This window comes from Phalangium opilio, unplaced genomic scaffold, assembly GCF_054372755.1.
Source record: "Phalangium opilio isolate 3A_F unplaced genomic scaffold, DU_Popi_V2 ptg001170l_1, whole genome shotgun sequence".
Classification (NCBI taxonomy): Eukaryota; Metazoa; Arthropoda; class Arachnida; order Opiliones; family Phalangiidae; genus Phalangium; species Phalangium opilio.
The window spans coordinates 4,764,619-4,782,419 of NW_028324255.1; positions in this window are offsets into that span (position 1 = coordinate 4,764,619).

A 17,801-nucleotide genomic window follows, 5' to 3' on the forward strand; every position below is an offset into this window, starting at 1 on the left:
ATGCATTAGACTATACTTTGCAGGCTCGAAAATCTGTTTCTACTGGAGATACGGCGATGTCCTTTGAGTATGTTATAGTCCAATTTGTCCCCCATCTAACCATACTACAAATAATGAGCTACGACAAACAAGGGCCGAGTAATTAAGCTAAACGTAAACAAACAACCCGTCCATAGGAAATGCAGTAGACTATATTTTGCAGGCCCATAACTCTGTGTCTACTAGAGATACGGGGATGTCCTTAGGATATGTTATAGTCCAAATTGTCCCCCATCTAACCATACTAAAAACTTTGGGCTACGATAAACAGGGGCCGAGTACTTAAGCAAAACGTAACGAAACAAACCCCCTCCATAGGAAATGCATTAGACTATACTTTGCAGGCTCGTAAATCTGTTTCTACTGGAGATACGGGGATGTCCTTTGAGTATGTTATAGTCCAATTTGTCCCCCATCTAACCATACTAATAATAATGAGCTACGATAAACAAGGGCCGAGTAATTAAGCTAAACGTAAACAAACAACCCGTCCATAGGAAATGCATTAGACTATATTTTGCAGGCCCATAACTCTGTGTCTACTAGAGATACGGGGATGTCCTTAGGATATGTTATAGTCCAAGTTGTCCCCCATCTAACCATACTATAAACTTTGGGCTACGATAAACAGGGGCCGAGTACTTAAGCAAAACGTAACGAAACAAACCCCCTCCATAGGAAATGCATTAGACTATACTTTGCAGGCTCGTAAATCTGTTTCTACTGGAGATACGGGGATGTCCTTTGAGTATGTTATAGTCCAATTTGTCCCCCATCTAACCATACTACAAATAATGAGCTACGACAAACAAGGGCCGAGTAATTAAGCTAAACGTAAACAAACAACCCGTCCATAGGAAATGCAGTAGACTATATTTTGCAGGCCCATAACTCTGTGTTTACTAGAGATACGGGGATGTCCTTAGGATATGTTATAGTCCAAATTGTCCCCCATCTAACCATACTAAAAACTTTGGGCTACGACAAACAGGGGCCGAGTACTTAAGCAAAACGTAACGAAACAAACCCCCTCCATAGGAAATGCATTAGACTATACTTTGCAGGCTCGTAAATCTGTTTCTACTGGAGATACGGGGATGTCCTTTGAGTATGTTATAGTCCAATTTGTCCCCCATCTAACCATACTACAAATAATGAGCTACGATAAACAAGGGCCGAGTAATTAAGCTAAACGTAAACAAACAACCCGTCCATAGGAAATGCATTAGACTATATTTTGCAGGCCCATAACTCTGTGTCTACTAGAGATACGGGGATGTCCTTAGGATATGTTATAGTCCAAATTGTCCCCCATCTAACCATACTAAAAACTTTGGGCTACGATAAACAGGGGCCGAGTACTTAAGCAAAACGTAACGAAACAAACCCCCTCCATAGGAAATGCATTAGACTATACTTTGCAGGCTCGTAAATCTGTTTCTACTGGAGATACGGGGATGTCCTTTGAGTATGTTATAGTCCAATTTGTCCCCCATCTAACCATACTACAAATAATGAGCTACGACAAACAAGGGCCGAGTAATTAAGCTAAACGTAAACAAACAACCCGTCCATAGGAAATGCAGTAGACTATATTTTGCAGGCCCATAACTCTGTGTTTACTAGAGATACGGGGATGTCCTTAGGATATGTTATAGTCCAAATTGTCCCCCATCTAACCATACTAAAAACTTTGGGCTACGACAAACAGGGGCCGAGTACTTAAGCAAAACGTAACGAAACAAACCCCCTCCATAGGAAATGCATTAGACTATACTTTGCAGGCTCGTAAATCTGTTTCTACTGGAGATACGGGGATGTCCTTTGAGTATGTTATAGTCCAATTTGTCCCCCATCTAACCATACTACAAATAATGAGCTACGATAAACAAGGGCCGAGTAATTAAGCTAAACGTAAACAAACAACCCGTCCATAGGAAATGCATTAGACTATATTTTGCAGGCCCATAACTCTGTGTCTACTAGAGATACGGGGATGTCCTTAGGATATGTTATAGTCCAAATTGTCCCCCATCTAACCATACTAAAAACTTTGGGCTACGATAAACAGGGGCCGAGTACTTAAGCAAAACGTAACGAAACAAACCCCCTCCATAGGAAATGCATTAGACTATACTTTGCAGGCTCGTAAATCTGTTTCTACTGGAGATACGGGGATGTCCTTTGAGTATGTTATAGTCCAATTTGTCCCCCATCTAACCATACTACAAATAATGAGCTACGATAAACAAGGGCCGAGTAATTAAGCTAAACGTAAACAAACAACCCGTCCATAGGAAATGCATTAGACTATATTTTGCAGGCCCATAACTCTGTGTCTACTAGAGATACGGGGATGTCCTTAGGATATGTTATAGTCTAAATTGTCCCCAATCTAACCATACTAAAAACTTTGGGCTACGATAAACAGGGGCCGAGTACTTAAGCAAAACGTAACGAAACAAACCCCCTCCATAGGAAATGCATTAGACTATACTTTGCAGGCTCGTAAATCTGTTTCTACTGGAGATACGGGGATGTCCTTTGAGTATGTTATAGTCCAATTTGTCCCCCATCTAACCATACTACAAATAATGAGCTACGACAAACAAGGGCCGAGTAATTAAGCTAAACGTAAACAAACAACCCGTCCATAGGAAATGCATTAGACTATATTTTGCAGGCCCATAACTCTGTGTCTACTAGAGATACGGGGATGTCCTTAGGATATGTTATAGTCCAAATTGTCCCCCATCTAACCATACTAAAAACTTTGGGCTACGACAAACAGGGGCCGAGTACTTAAGCAAAACGTAACGAAACAAACCCCCTCCATAGGAAATGCATTAGACTATACTTTGCAGGCTCGTAAATCTGTTTCTACTGGAGATACGGGGATGTCCTTTGAGTATGTTATAGTCCAATTTGTCCCCCATCTAACCATACTACAAATAATGAGCTACGATAAACAAGGGCCGAGTAATTAAGCTAAACGTAAACAAACAACCCGTCCATAGGAAATGCATTAGACTATATTTTGCAGGCCCATAACTCTGTGTCTACTAGAGATACGGGGATGTCCTTAGGATATGTTATAGTCCAAATTGTCCCCCATCTAACCATACTAAAAACTTTGGGCTACGATAAACAGGGGCCGAGTACTTAAGCAAAACGTAACGAAACAAACCCCCTCCTTAGGAAATGCATTAGACTATACTTTGCAGGCTCGTAAATCTGTTTCTACTGGAGATACGGGGATGTCCTTTGAGTATGTTATAGTCCAATTTTTCCCCCATCTAACCATACTACAAATAATGAGCTACGATAAACAAGGGCCGAGTAATTAAGCTAAACGTAAACAAACAACCCGTCCATAGGAAATGCATTAGACTATATTTTGCAGGCCCATAACTCTGTGTCTACTAGAGATACGGGGATGTCCTTAGGATATGTTATAGTCTAAATTGTCCCCCATCTAACCATACTAAAAACTTTGGGCTACGATAAACAGGGGCCGAGTACTTAAGCAAAACGTAACGAAACAAACCCCCTCCATAGGAAATGCATTAGACTATACTTTGCAGGCTCGTAAATCTGTTTCTACTGGAGATACGGGGATGTCCTTTGAGTATGTTATAGTCCAATTTGTCCCCCATCTAACCATACTACAAATAATGAGCTACGACAAACAAGGGCCGAGTAATTAAGCTAAACGTAAACAAACAACCCGTCCATAGGAAATGCATTAGACTATATTTTGCAGGCCCATAACTCTGTGTCTACTAGAGATACGGGGATGTCCTTAGGATATGTTATAGTCCAAATTGTCCCCCATCTAACCATACTAAAAACTTTGGGCTACGACAAACAGGGGCCGAGTACTTAAGCAAAACGTAACGAAACAAACCCCCTCCATAGGAAATGCATTAGACTATACTTTGCAGGCTCGTAAATCTGTTTCTACTGGAGATACGGGGATGTCCTTTGAGTATGTTATAGTCCAATTTGTCCCCCATCTAACCATACTACAAATAATGAGCTACGACAAACAAGGGCCGAGTAATTAAGCTAAACGTAAACAAACAACCCGTCCATAGGAAATGCAGTAGACTATATTTTGCAGGCCCATAACTCTGTGTCTACTAGAGATACGGGGATGTCCTTAGGATATGTTATAGTCCAAATTGTTCCCCATCTAACCATACTAAAAACTTTGGGCTACGACAAACAGGGGCCGAGTACTTAAGCAAAACGTAACGAAACAAACCCCCTCCATAGGAAATGCATTAGACTATACTTTGCAGGCTCGTAAATCTGTTTCTACTGGAGATACGGGGATGTCCTTTGAGTATGTTATAGTCCAATTTGTCCCCCATCTAACCATACTACAAATAATGAGCTACGACAAACAAGGGCCGAGTAATTAAGCTAAACGTAAACAAACAACCCGTCCATAGGAAATGCAGTAGACTATATTTTGCAGGCCCATAACTCTGTGTCTACTAGAGATACGGGGATGTCCTTAGGATATGTTATAGTCCAAATTGTTCCCCATCTAACCATACTAAAAACTTTGGGCTACGACAAACAGGGGCCGAGTACTTAAGCAAAACGTAACGAAACAAACCCCCTCCATAGGAAATGCATTAGACTATACTTTGCAGGCTCGTAAATCTGTTTCTACTGGAGATACGGGGATGTCCTTTGAGTATGTTATAGTCCAATTTGTCCCCCATCTAACCATACTACAAATAATGAGCTACGACAAACAGTGGCCGAGTAATTAAGCTAAACGTAAACAAACAACCCGTCCATAGCAAATGCATTAGACTATACTTTGCAGGCCCATAACTCTGTGTCTACTAGAGATACGGGGATGTCCTTAGGATATGTTATAGTCCAAAATGTCCCCCATCTAACCATACTAAAAACATTGAGCTAGGACAAACAGGGTCCGAGATATTAAGCAAAATGTTCGTCAACTTTTGTATCGTCTCACTTATTTTTATTATGTTACTTATGATTTTTGCACTAAACTTTGGAGGCTCATAACTCTTGTTCTACAAGAGATACTGGGATCTCCTTTGGATATGTTATAGTACTCTTTGCTCCCCATACAAGGATACTTTAAACTTGAGGCTACCGCAATATCGTCGTCAACTTATTTTTTGTCTCACTTATTGTTAGAAGGTTACTTTTGATTTTTGAAAATAAATTTTGCAGGCTCGTAACTCTGTTTCTACTGGAGATACGGGGATGTCCTTTGAGTATGTTATAGACCAATTTGTCCTTCATCTAGCCATACCAAGAATTAGGGCTACGACAAACAGTAGTCGAGTAATTAAGCTAATCGTAAACAAACAAACCCCCTCCATAGGAAATACATTACACTAAATTCTGGAGGCTCGTAACTCTGGTTCTACCAGAGATACGGGGATGTAAATAATGTGACCTTGACACAAATGTTCGGATAATTATAAAAAAAAACTTCGCGGTTTCGAACCTGTGATCTTCCGGGAGTGAGGCGGATGCGATAACCGCTACACTAAAGATATGTTATTATTTTTAATCGAAAGAACAGGGTCAAGTAATTAAGCAATACGTGAAAAAACAAACCCCTCCATAGAAAATGCATTAGACTATACTTTGCAGGCTCCTAACTCTGTTTCTACTGGAGATACGGGGATGTCCTTTGAGTATGTTATAGTCCAATTTGTCCCCCATCTAACCATACTACAAATAATGAGCTACGACAAACAAGGGCCGAGTAATTAAGCTAAACGTAAACAAACAACCCGTCCATAGGAAATGCATTAGACTATATTTTGCAGGCCCATAACTCTGTGTCTACTAGAGATACGGGGATGTCCTTAGGATATGTTATAGTCTAAATTGTCCCCCATCTAACCATACTAAAAACTTTGGGCTACGATAAACAGGGGCCGAGTACTTAAGCAAAACGTAACGAAACAAACCCCCTCCATAGGAAATGCATTAGACTATACTTTGCAGGCTCGTAAATCTGTTTCTACTGGAGATACGGGGATGTCCTTTGAGTATGTTATAGTCCAATTTGTCCCCCATCTAACCATACTACAAATAATGAGCTACGACAAACAAGGGCCGATCAATTAAGCTAAACGTAAACAAACAACCCGTCCATAGGAAATGCATTAGACTATATTTTGCAGGCCCATAACTCTGTGTCTACTAGAGATACGGGGATGTCCTTAGGATATGTTATAGTCCAAATTGTCCCCCATCTAACCATACTAAAAACTTTGGGCTACGACAAACAGGGGCCGAGTACTTAAGCAAAACGTAACGAAACAAACCCCCTCCATAGGAAATGCATTAGACTATACTTTGCAGGCTCGTAAATCTGTTTCTACTGGAGATACGGGGATGTCCTTTGAGTATGTTATAGTCCAATTTGTCCCCCATCTAACCATACTACAAATAATGAGCTACGATAAACAAGGGCCGAGTAATTAAGCTAAACGTAAACAAACAACCCGTCCATAGGAAATGCATTAGACTATATTTTGCAGGCCCATAACTCTGTGTCTACTAGAGATACGGGGATGTCCTTAGGATATGTTATAGTCCAAATTGTCCCCCATCTAACCATACTAAAAACTTTGGGCTACGACAAACAGGGGCCGAGTACTTAAGCAAAACGTAACCAAACAAACCCCCTCCATAGGAAATGCATTAGACTATACTTTGCAGGCTCCTAACTCTGTTTCTACTGGAGATACGGGGATGTCCTTTGAGTATGTTATAGTCCAATTTGTCCCCCATCTAACCATACTACAAATAATGAGCTACGACAAACAAGGGCCGAGTAATTAAGCTAAACGTAAACAAACAACCCGTCCATAGGAAATGCATTAGACTATATTTTGCAGGCCCATAACTCTGTGTCTACTAGAGATACGGGGATGTCCTTAGAATATGTTATAGTCCAAATTGTCCCCCATCTAACCATACTAAAAACTTTGGGCTACGACAAACAGGGGCCGAGAACTTAAGCAAAACGTAACGAAACAAACCCCCTCCATAGGAAATGCATTAGACTATACTTTGCAGGCTCGTAAATCTGTTTCTACTGGAGATACGGCGATGTCCTTTGAGTATGTTATAGTCCAATTTGTCCCCCATCTAACCATACTACAAATAATGAGCTACGACAAACAAGGGCCGAGTAATTAAGCTAAACGTAAACAAACAACCCGTCCATAGGAAATGCATTAGACTATATTTTGCAGGCCCATAACTCTGTGTCTACTAGAGATACGGGGATGTCCTTAGGATATGTTATAGTCCAAATTGTCCCCCATCTAACCATACTAAAAACTTTGGGCTACGACAAACAGGGGCCGAGTACTTAAGCAAAACGTAACCAAACAAACCCCCTCCATAGGAAATGCATTAGACTATACTTTGCAGGCTCGTAAATCTGTTTCTACTGGAGATACGGGGATGTCCTTTGAGTATGTTATAGTCCAATTTGTCCCCCATCTAACCATACTACAAATAATGAGCTACGACAAACAAGGGCCGATCAATTAAGCTAAACGTAAACAAACAACCCGTCCATAGGAAATGCATTAGACTATATTTTGCAGGCCCATAACTCTGTGTCTACTAGAGATACGGGGATGTCCTTAGGATATGTTATAGTCCAAATTGTCCCCCATCTAACCATACTAAAAACTTTGGGCTACGACAAACAGGGGCCGAGTACTTAAGCAAAACGTAACGAAACAAACCCCCTCCATAGGAAATGCATTAGACTATACTTTGCAGGCTCGTAAATCTGTTTCTACTGGAGATACGGGGATGTCCTTTGAGTATGTTATAGTCCAATTTGTCCCCCATCTAACCATACTACAAATAATGAGCTACGATAAACAAGGGCCGAGTAATTAAGCTAAACGTAAACAAACAACCCGTCCATAGGAAATGCATTAGACTATATTTTGCAGGCCCATAACTCTGTGTCTACTAAAGATACGGGGATGTCCTTAGGATATGTTATAGTCCAAATTGTCCCCCATCTAACCATACTAAAAACTTTGGGCTACGACAAACAGGGGCCGAGTACTTAAGCAAAACGTAACCAAACAAACCCCCTCCATAGGAAATGCATTAGACTATACTTTGCAGGCTCGTAAATCTGTTTCTACTGGAGATACGGGGATGTCCTTTGAGTATGTTATAGTCCAATTTGTCCCCCATCTAACCATACTACAAATAATGAGCTACGACAAACAAGGGCCGAGTAATTAAGCTAAACGTAAACAAACAACCCGTCCATAGGAAATGCAGTAGACTATATTTTGCAGGCCCATAAGTCTGTGTCTACTAGAGATACGGGGATGTCCTTAGGATATGTTATAGTCCAAATTGTTCCCCATCTAACCATACTAAAAACTTTGGGCTACGACAAACAGGGGCCGAGTACTTAAGCAAAACGTAACGAAACAAACCCCCTCCATAGGAAATGCATTAGACTATACTTTGCAGGCTCGTAAATCTGTTTCTACTGGAGATACGGGGATGTCCTTTGAGTATGTTATAGTCCAATTTGTCCCCCATCTAACCATACTACAAATAATGAGCTACGACAAACAAGGGCCGAGTAATTAAGCTAAACGTAAACAAACAACCCGTCCATAGGAAATGCAGTAGACTATATTTTGCAGGCCCATAACTCTGTGTCTACTAGAGATACGGGGATGTCCTTAGGATATGTTATAGTCCAAATTGTCCTCCATCTAACCATATTAAAAACTTTGGGCTACGACAAACAGGGGCCGAGTACTTAAGCAAAACGTAACGAAACAAACCCCCTCCATAGGAAATGCATTAGACTATACTTTGCAGGCTCGTAAATCTGTTTCTACTGGAGATACGGGGATGTCCTTTGAGTATGTTATAGTCCAATTTGTCCCCCATCTAACCATACTACAAATAATGAGCTACGACAAACAAGGGCCGAGTAATTAAGCTAAACGTAAACAAACAACCCGTCCATAGGAAATGCATAAGACTATATTTTGCAGGCCCATAACTCTGTGTCTACTAGAGATACGGGGATGTCCTTAGGATATGTTATAGTCCAAATTGTCCCCCATCTAACCATACTAAAAACTTTGGGCTACGACAAATAGGGGCCGAGTACTTAAGCAAAACGTAACGAAACAAACCCCCTCCATAGGAAATGCATTAGACTATACTTTGCAGGCTCGTAAATCTGTTTCTACTGGAGATACGGGGATGTCCTTTGAGTATGTTATAGTCCAATTTGTCCCCCATCTAACCATACTACAAATAATGAGCTACGACAAACAAGGGCCGAGTAATTAAGCTAAACGTAAACAAAAAACCCGTCCATAGGAAATGCAGTAGACTATATTTTGCAGGCCCATAACTCTGTGTCTACTAGAGATACGGGGATGTCCTTAGGATATGTTATAGTCCAAATTGTCCCCCATCTAACCATACTAAAATCTTTGGGCTACGACAAACAGGGGCCGAGTACTTAAGCAAAACGTAACGAAACAAACCCCCTCCATAGGAAATGCATTAGACTATACTTTGCAGGCTCGTAAATCTGTTTTTACTGGAGATACGGGGATGTCCTTTGAGTATGTTATAGTCCAATTTGTCCCCCATCTAACCATACTACAAATAATGAGCTACGACAAACAAGGGCCGAGTAATTAAGCTAAACGTAAACAAACAACCCGTCCATAGGAAATGCATTAGACTATATTTTGCAGGCCCATAACTCTGTGTCTACTAGAGATACGGGGATGTTCTTAGGATATGTTATAGTCCAAATTGTCCCCCATCTAACCATACTAAAAACTTTGGGCTACGACAAACAGGGGCCGAGTACTTAAGCAAAACGTAACGAAACAAACCCCCTCCATAGGAAATGCATTAGACTATACTTTGCAGGCTCGTAAATCTGTTTCTACTGGAGATACGGGGATGTCCCTTGAGTATGTTATAGTCCAATTTGTCCCCCATCTAACCATACTACAAATAATGAGCTACGACAAACAAGGGCCGAGTAATTAAGCTAAACGTAAACAAACAACCCGTCCATAGGAAATGCAGTAGACTATATTTTGCAGGCCCATAACTCTGTGTCTACTAGAGATACGGGGATGTTCTTAGGATATGTTATAGTCCAAATTGTCCCCCATCTAACCATACTAAAAACTTTGGGCTACGACAAACAGGGGCCGAGTACTTAAGCAAAACGTAACGAAACAAACCCCCTCCATAGGAAATGCATTAGACTATACTTTGCAGGCTCGTAAATCTGTTTCTACTGGAGATACGGGGATGTCCTTTGAGTATGTTATAGTCCAATTTGTCCCCCATCTAACCATACTACAAATAATAAGCTACGACAAACAAGGGCCGAGTAATTAAGCTAAACGTAAACAAAAAACCCGTCCATAGGAAATGCAGTAGACTATATTTTGCAGGCCCATAACTCTGTGTCTACTAGAGATACGGGGATGTCCTTAGGATATGTTATAGTCCGAATTGTCCTCCATCTAACCATACTAAAAACTTTGGGCTACGACAAACAGGGGCCGAGTACTTAAGCAAAACGTAACGAAACAAACCCCCTCCATAGGAAATGCATTAGACTATACTTTGCAGGCTCGTAAATCTGTTTCTACTGGAGATACGGGGATGTCCTTTGAGTATGTTATAGTCCAATTTGTCCCCCATCTAACCATACTACAAATAATAAGCTACGACAAACAAGGGCCGAGTAATTAAGCTAAACGTAAACAAAAAACCCGTCCATAGGAAATGCAGTAGACTATATTTTGCAGGCCCATAACTCTGTGTCTACTAGAGATACGGGGATGTCCTTAGGATATGTTATAGTCCGAATTGTCCTCCATCTAACCATACTAAAAACTTTGGGCTACGACAAACAGGGGCCGAGTACTTAAGCAAAACGTAACGAAACAAACCCCCTCCATAGGAAATGCATTAGACTATACTTTGCAGGCTCGTAAATCTGTTTCTACTGGAGATACGGGGATGTCCTTTGAGTATGTTATAGTCCAATTTGTCCCCCATCTAACCATACTACAAATAATGAGCTACGACAAACAAGGGCCGAGTAATTAAGCTAAACGTAAACAAACAACCCGTCCATAGGAAATGCAGTAGACTATATTTTGCAGGCCCATAACTCTGTGTCTACTAGAGATACGGGGATGTCCTTAGGATATGTTATAGTCCGAATTGTCCTCCATCTAACCATACTAAAAACTTTGGGCTACGACAAACAGGGGCCGAGTACTTAAGCAAAACGTAACGAAACAAACCCCCTCCATAGGAAATGCATTAGACTATACTTTGCAGGCTCGTAAATCTGTTTCTACTGGAGATACGGGGATGTCCTTTGAGTATGTTATAGTCCAATTTGTCCCCCATCTAACCATACTACAAATAATAAGCTACGACAAACAAGGGCCGAGTAATTAAGCTAAACGTAAACAAAAAACCCGTCCATAGGAAATGCAGTAGACTATATTTTGCAGGCCCATAACTCTGTGTCTACTAGAGATACGGGGATGTCCTTAGGATATGTTATAGTCCAAATTGTCCCCCATCTAACCATACTAAAAACTTTGGGCTACGACAAACAGGGGCCGAGTACTTAAGCAAAACGTAACGAAACAAACCCCCTCCATAGGAAATGCATTAGACTATACTTTGCAGGCTCGTAAATCTGTTTCTACTGGAGATACGGGGATGTCCTTTGAGTATGTTATAGTCCAATTTGTCCCCCATCTAACCATACTACAAATAATGAGCTACGACAAACAAGGGCCGAGTAATTAAGCTAAACGTAAACAAACAACCCGTCCATAGGAAATGCAGTAGACTATATTTTGCAGGCCCATAACTCTGTGTCTACTAGAGATACGGGGATGTCCTTAGGATATGTTATAGTCCGAATTGTCCTCCATCTAACCATACTAAAAACTTTGGGCTACGACAAACAGGGGCCGAGTACTTAAGCAAAACGTAACGAAACAAACCCCCTCCATAGGAAATGCATTAGACTATACTTTGCAGGCTCGTAAATCTGTTTCTACTGGAGATACGGGGATGTCCTTTGAGTATGTTATAGTCCAATTTGTCCCCCATCTAACCATACTACAAATAATAAGCTACGACAAACAAGGGCCGAGTAATTAAGCTAAACGTAAACAAAAAACCCGTCCATAGGAAATGCAGTAGACTATATTTTGCAGGCCCATAACTCTGTGTCTACTAGAGATACGGGGATGTCCTTAGGATATGTTATAGTCCAAATTGTCCCCCATCTAACCATACTAAAAACTTTGGGCTACGACAAACAGGGGCCGAGTACTTAAGCAAAACGTAACGAAACAAACCCCCTCCATAGGAAATGCATTAGACTATACTTTGCAGGCTCGTAAATCTGTTTCTACTGGAGATACGGGGATGTCCTTTGAGTATGTTATAGTCCAATTTGTCCCCATCTAACCATACTACAAATAATGAGCTACGACAAACAAGGGCCGAGTAATTAAGCTAAACGTAAACAAACAACCCGTCCATAGGAAATGCATTAGACTATATTTTGCAGGCCCATAACTCTGTGTCTACTAGAGATACGGGGATGTCCTTAGGATATGTTATAGTCCAAATTGTCCCCCATCTAACCATACTAAAAACTTTGGGCTACGACAAATAAGGGCCGAGTACTTAAGCAAAACGTAACGAAACAAACCCCCTCCATAGGAAATGCATTAGACTATACTTTGCAGGCTCGTAAATCTGTTTCTACTGGAGATACGGGGATGTCCTTTGAGTATGTTATAGTCCAATTTGTCCCCCATCTAACCATACTACAAATAATGAGCTACGACAAACAAGGGCCGAGTAATTAAGCTAAACGTAAACAAACAACCCGTCCATAGGAAATGCATTAGACTATATTTTGCAGGCCCATAACTCTGTGTCTACTAGAGATACGGGGATGTCCTTAGGATATGTTATAGTCCAAATTGTCCCCCATCTAACCATACTAAAAACTTTGGGCTACGAGAAACAGGGGCCGAGTACTTAAGCAAAACGTAACGAAACAAACCCCCTCCATAGGAAATGCATTAGACTATACTTTGCAGGCTCGTAAATCTGTTTCTACTGGAGATACGGGGATGTCCTTTGAGTATGTTATAGTCCAATTTGTCCCCCATCTAACCATACTACAAATAATGAGCTACGACAAACAAGGGCCGAGTAATTAAGCTAAACGTAAACAAACAACCCGTCCATAGGAAATGCATTAGAATATATTTTGCAGGCCCATAACTCTGTGTCTACTAGAGATACGGGGATGTCCTTAGGATATGTTATAGTCCAAATTGTCCCCCATCTAACCATACTAAAAACTTTGGGCTACGAGAAACAGGGGCCGAGTACTTAAGCAAAACGTAACGAAACAAACCCCCTCCATAGGAAATGCATTAGACTATACTTTGCAGGCTCGTAAATCTGTTTCTACTGGAGATACGGGGATGTCCTTTGAGTATGTTATAGTCCAATTTGTCCCCCATCTAACCATACTACAAATAATGAGCTACGACAAACAAGGGCCGAGTAATTAAGCTAAACGTAAACAAACAACCCGTCCATAGGAAATGCATTAGACTATATTTTGCAGGCCCATAACTCTGTGTCTACTAGAGATACGGGGATGTCCTTAGGATATGTTATAGTCCAAATTGTCCCCCATCTAACCATACTAAAAACTTTGGGCTACGACAAATAGGGGCCGAGTACTTAAGAAAAACGTAACGAAACAAACCCCCTCCATAGGAAATGCATTAGACTATAATTTGCAGGCTCGTAAATCTGTTTCTACTGGAGATACGGGGATGTCCTTTGAGTATGTTATAGTCCAATTTGTCCCCCATCTAACCATACTACAAATAATGAGCTACGACAAATAGGGGCCGAGTACTTAAGCAAAACGTAACGAAACAAACCCCCTCCATAGGAAATGCATTAGACTATAATTTGCAGGCTCGTAAATCTGTTTCTACTGGAGATACGGGGATGTCCTTTGAGTATGTTATAGTCCAATTTGTCCCCCATCTAACCATACTACAAATAATGAGCTACGACAAACAAGGGCCGAGTAATTAAGCTAAACGTAAACAAAAAACCCGTCCATAGGAAATGCAGTAGACTATATTTTGCAGGCCCATAACTCTGTGTCTACTAGAGATACGGGGATGTCCTTAGGATATGTTATAGTCCAAATTGTCCCCCATCTAACCATTCTAAAAACTTTGGGCTACGACAAATAGGGGCCGAGTACTTAAGAAAAACGTAACGAAACAAACCCCCTCCATAGGAAATGCATTAGACTATAATTTGCAGGCTCGTAAATCTGTTTCTACTGGAGATACGGGGATGTCCTTTGAGTATGTTATAGTCCAATTTGTCCCCCATCTAACCATACTACAAATAATGAGCTACGACAAACAAGGGCCGAGTAATTAAGCTAAACGTAAACAAAAAACCCGTCCATAGGAAATGCAGTAGACTATATTTTGCAGGCCCATAACTCTGTGTCTACTAGAGATACGGGGATGTCCTTAGGATATGTTATAGTCCAAATTGTCCCCCATCTAACCATACTAAAAACTTTGGGCTACGAGAAACAGGGGCCGAGTACTTAAGCAAAACGTAACGAAACAAACCCCCTCCATAGGAAATGCATTAGACTATACTTTGCAGGCTCGTAAATCTGTTTCTACTGGAGATACGGGGATGTCCTTTGAGTATGTTATAGTCCAATTTGTCCCCCATCTAACCATACTACAAATAATGAGCTACGACAAATAGGGGCCGAGTACTTAAGCAAAACGTAACGAAACAAACCCCCTCCATAGGAAATGCATTAGACTATAATTTGCAGGCTCGTAAATCTGTTTCTACTGGAGATACGGGGATGTCCTTTGAGTATGTTATAGTCCAATTTGTCCCCCATCTAACCATACTACAAATAATGAGCTACGACAAACAAGGGCCGAGTAATTAAGCTAAACGTAAACAAAAAACCCGTCCATAGGAAATGCAGTAGACTATATTTTGCAGGCCCATAACTCTGTGTCTACTAGAGATACGGGGATGTCCTTAGGATATGTTATAGTCCAAATTGTCCCCCATCTAACCATACTAAAAACTTTGGGCTACGAGAAACAGGGGCCGAGTACTTAAGCAAAACGTAACGAAACAAACCCCCTCCATAGGAAATGCATTAGACTATACTTTGCAGGCTCGTAAATCTGTTTCTACTGGAGATACGGGGATGTCCTTTGAGTATGTTATAGTCCAATTTGTCCCCCATCTAACCATACTACAAATAATGAGCTACGACAAACAAGGGCCGAGTAATTAAGCTAAACGTAAACAAACAACCCGTCCATAGGAAATGCATTAGACTATATTTTGCAGGCCCATAACTCTGTGTCTACTAAAGATACGGGGATGTCCTTAGGATATGTTATAGTCCAAATTGTCCCCCATCTAACCATACTAAAAACTTTGGGCTACGACAAATAGGGGCCGAGTACTTAAGCAAAACGTAACGAAACAAACCCCCTCCATAGGAAATGCATTAGACTATACTTTGCAGGCTCGTAAATCTGTTTCTACTGGAGATACGGGGATGTCCTTTGAGTATGTTATAGTCCAATTTGTCCCCCATCTAACCATACTACAAATAATGAGCTACGACAAACAAGGGCCGAGTAATTAAGCTAAACGTAAACAAAAAACCCGTCCATAGGAAATGCAGTAGACTATATTTTGCAGGCCCATAACTCTGTGTCTACTAGAGATACGGGGATGTCCTTAGGATATGTTATAGTCCAAATTGTCCCCCATCTAACCATACTAAAAACTTTGGGCTACGAGAAACAGGGGCCGAGTACTTAAGCAAAACGTAACGAAACAAACCCCCTCCATAGGAAATGCATTAGACTATACTTTGCAGGCTCGTAAATCTGTTTCTACTGGAGATACGGGGATGTCCTTTGAGTATGTTATAGTCCAATTTGTCCCCCATCTAACCATACTACAAATAATGAGCTACGACAAATAGGGGCCGAGTACTTAAGCAAAACGTAACGAAACAAACCCCCTCCATAGGAAATGCATTAGACTATAATTTGCAGGCTCGTAAATCTGTTTCTACTGGAGATACGGGGATGTCCTTTGAGTATGTTATAGTCCAATTTGTCCCCCATCTAACCATACTACAAATAATGAGCTACGACAAACAAGGGCCGAGTAATTAAGCTAAACGTAAACAAAAAACCCGTCCATAGGAAATGCAGTAGACTATATTTTGCAGGCCCATAACTCTGTGTCTACTAGAGATACGGGGATGTCCTTAGGATATGTTATAGTCCAAATTGTCCCCCATCTAACCATACTAAAAACTTTGGGCTACGAGAAACAGGGGCCGAGTACTTAAGCAAAACGTAACGAAACAAACCCCCTCCATAGGAAATGCATTAGACTATACTTTGCAGGCTCGTAAATCTGTTTCTACTGGAGATACGGGGATGTCCTTTGAGTATGTTATAGTCCAATTTGTCCCCCATCTAACCATACTACAAATAATGAGCTACGACAAACAAGGGCCGAGTAATTAAGCTAAACGTAAACAAACAACCCGTCCATAGGAAATGCATTAGACTATATTTTGCAGGCCCATAACTCTGTGTCTACTAAAGATACGGGGATGTCCTTAGGATATGTTATAGTCCAAATTGTCCCCCATCTAACCATACTAAAAACTTTGGGCTACGACAAATAGGGGCCGAGTACTTAAGCAAAACGTAACGAAACAAACCCCCTCCATAGGAAATGCATTAGACTATACTTTGCAGGCTCGTAAATCTGTTTCTACTGGAGATACGGGGATGTCCTTTGAGTATGTTATAGTCCAATTTGTCCCCCATCTAACCATACTACAAATAATGAGCTACGACAAACAAGGGCCGAGTAATTAAGCTAAACGTAAACAAAAAACCCGTCCATAGGAAATGCAGTAGACTATATTTTGCAGGCCCATAACTCTGTGTCTACTAGAGATACGGGGATGTCCTTAGGATATGTTATAGTCCAAATTGTCCCCCATCTAACCATACTAAAAACGTTGGGCTACGACAAACAGGGGCCGAGTACTTAAGCAAAACGTAACGAAACAAACCCCCTCCATAGGAAATGCATTAGACTATACTTTGCAGGCTCGTAAATCTGTTTCTACTGGAGATACGGGGATGTCCTTTGAGTATGTTATAGTCCAATTTGTCCCCCATCTAACCATACTACAAATAATGAGCTACGACAAACAAGGGCCGAGTAATTAAGCTAAACGTAAACAAAAAACCCGTCCATAGGAAATGCAGTAGACTATATTTTGCAGGCCCATAACTCTGTGTCTACTAGAGATACGGGGATGTCCTTAGGATATGTTATAGTCCAAATTGTCCCCCATCTAACCATACTAAAAACTTTGGGCTACGACAAACAGGGGCCGAGTACTTAAGCAAAACGTAACGAAACAAACCCCCTCCATAGGAAATGCATTAGACTATACTTTGCAGGCTCGTAAATCTGTTTCTACTGGAGATACGGGGATGTCCTTAGGATAT